Genomic DNA, 3,306 nt, shown 5'->3' on the forward strand with positions numbered 1-3,306 from the left:
TCCAGGCTTGTGTTGCAGCCTTCAATCATTTTCTTTGGAAGACTCATTTAGTTGCTCAGGGCTGTTCTTTGGCAGTTCTCATTTGTGTTTTTTGGGAGGGGTATTAAGTGCATCCCTTAAAGGGGATGTTTTCCTTGAACTCATTTTAAGTCTTGTCTACATATAGGATTTTTGCACTATTGTAACAACACTGATGCAAACCCCCAGTATATATGCACTGTTCTGAGGGTAGAGCTACCTTCACCGTGACTTCTCCTGGGTTTAGGTTGCCAAGAACAGTGAACAGATCTGCTGAAGCTGCCTTTCTTCCCTCTCCACTGTGCACTCTGATTCGTTAGACAGTTTTCTGCCAGATAAACTCTCCTCTCCATATTCTACTCCTGGGAGAATTTTGCGCCACTGCACGTGCACAGAATTCATGTTCCCCGCAGAAAAACAGCTTCTGATGGGAAGAGAAGGGAAGCTGCAAGAACAGTCATGCACCCATCCCCAGCAGCGCAGGCAGGTGTTTGGGTCCCTGGAGCAGCTGGTAGAGACCTATCTGTTCTTCTGAAGTCAACCTGAGAACCTGCTTCAGTCACAACCATTCTCCTCTTAAATTTCTGGTTATAATTTATGCCACTTATAGTTATTTCACATACAGTATTGAGGAGAATTTTTCTTTAAACTGGTTCTTCCCTCTCTGACTTGCTTACTGCGGAATACCAGAAGATACCAGGTGGCATAACCACTGCTAACGTACATAACATTAGTTGTAGCTGCTCTTTGTAGAGTATTCTTCTTTCAATAAAATTAATGGTCTTTTAACAATATTATAAACAATGTGCCATGTACTACAAGAACCTTTGAAGATTATTTTAAAATTATTGATGCATCTTTTACAGCCTGGTCAGATAAAAATGATGGCATAGTTGGAAAATAGTAAAGACCATTTATTGGTAAAGAACATAAGCTAGTATCTGGAAATTGGGAACACTCAAATCAGATTTTATATGCATCATAGGCTTTTAAGGAAATTGGCTAATATGCTTTTGAAACTGAGAATTATTTGATAAGTCACAGAGAATTGGAAAGGCACAGAAGACTGGAGAAAAGGAGATAGGGTACCAGACATCAGAAAAGGGAAGAAAGATTCTGGCAAGTAATTTAGTTGTCCGTTCCTATGATGTAACCTTCCCTTGTTTGTCTTTGTTCACCTCCAATCGTGTTTTTGCAATGAAATTTACCAGGTGCTGACAACAAGTGCAGCTGAACCAGTGCTGTACGCTGTTTAACTGCAAGTGTAGCCACTTCCCTCTTTTCTATTATATTTTCCACTGGGACTGTGACATGAATGTTAAATCTGTCCATGATCAGCTTTTTTTAATACAATCCTCGGGAGCGAGGGGGGATATTTTATATTTATTTTTAAGTCGTCTTGTTAAACTTTTTCTGTAAATTAATTTTCACAGCACTCCACCTGGTATACAAGTTTGTTATACATGTTTTAGAGATGGAGAAATTGAGGCACCAGGAGGTTAGGTGAATTGCCTTAGATCAGTGACACAGTTGCAGATAGAAATTAGGAGTCCTGATACTGTGGCTGCCATCTGCTGGCCAACAGGAAAAAGGCAATGGCCATGATCATAAAGACAATGGCGCTGCACCTATTGATGCTGAGAATTTAGTCTCTAAATGTTATCACATTGCACAGTAGTTGAAAACGATTACCTTTTTAGCTACAGAACATTGACAGCATGGGCAGAAGCAGTGTAACTGAATAGCTATCTAACAATAATTGCAGAGAAGAGAGTTTGTTAGAATAAGAAACACAGCTAGTATTCATTTCTAACTAAAACTATAAGAGCTGAGGAAGAGGAGTTACCAACATGGACTTTGATAGCCTTCCACCATTCTTGCTCCCTCTCACTTTTCAGATGTGGTGACCAAAGTGGGTACAGTTGTCCTTTAACCCCTGAAATGACCTTTGGGCAATCTTAAGAAAGATAAGACTCGGGTCTGAAGAGTGAATCTCTCTGAGGGGTATGAAAATACTATCCATGTTAATTTAGGGAAGAGAAACCTGAGAATAAATTCCAATCCAGGCCTGCTAGAAGCCCCCTGTAACAGATCATAGCAGAGTGTTTTGGTAGTGTCTTCAATTTTTCTTTAGTATGGAAAGCAGCAACACTGCAACATTTCAGGAACTATCCATCAGTTTTTTTGCACCTAGACTCTAGAGCCACATTAGTTACAGAGGGGGGAGAAGTGTTGTATGGAATTGTCCAACCAATAGCAACCTCTGGGGGAAAATCCTTTCTATGTTTTATCCCTGCAGTTGGTGCAGGATAAGAGAATTAACATGTCAAATACCATGAAATTAAATGTGAAACCACTGCAATCCATAGGGTGTGGAAGTTTTTCCCTCCTCAAATACTGTTGCAGAGCAATGCAAGGTCTGGAAAGCCATTGCTCTGTACTGCTATTTGCTCCTGAGGGATACTGACATGCAGGCGTAATACAGAGTTGCCAGCTTCTGGGCTCACTGGGGAGGAATAGTCTCCAAATTGCACAGTATGGTTGAGATGCTGGGACACTGGTAAAGTAAAAACTGCTTGTGCTGATAAGTGTGATGGCTGAAAAGGACCACTTGTGCTATGAACCCAGGGGATGTTATTTTAACTGGCCTACATTCTGTTTCACAACTCAATTTCCTACGGTGCTAAATGGAAAAAAATTAGTTTGTACCAGGCTTTTATAATGTAATTTAAAATAAAAGTAAAGTTAAAATTACAGAAGCATGCTTTAAAGGGAGAACAAGCTAATGTGGGATTACACCTTGGTAGGCTATCCCATAGAAGGTGAGTACCCACTCTCCAGCCACCCCCTTCTTCCCCTCATTTGTACACTGAGCCTAGTAGTAGTAGTAGTAGTAGTAGTGGTTTAACTGATGACAACTACAGTACTCTTGGGAATGTGATGCTAGGTAGCAAACTTAAAAAAGAAAGCCATGAATATAATACAAATAAAAGACATGCTAATATAAGAGAAAAGCAAAAGCAGTGGAATGTAGTAAATTCAGTGTAATGTGTAAATGTATATAAAGAAAAAGATATGCTCTGTAACTTTGTCTGTCTGGTATGCCCTGGAGCCTGATCAACTCAAATGTAGTTTGATTTTAAGCTAAACCTTGGTGATGAGTTTAGCGTCAAGCTGAGAACCGAGTGGATAAGGTCTTAAAAGCCCTCCCAGCACTGGCACATGGCAAGCTACATTTTTTGTTTTTAAATTACTGGATACAGAAATACAGCAGTGAATGTTTGTGTG

The sequence above is a fragment of the Gopherus flavomarginatus genome, chromosome 1, assembly GCF_025201925.1.
Source record: "Gopherus flavomarginatus isolate rGopFla2 chromosome 1, rGopFla2.mat.asm, whole genome shotgun sequence".
NCBI lineage: Eukaryota > Metazoa > Chordata > Testudines > Testudinidae > Gopherus > Gopherus flavomarginatus.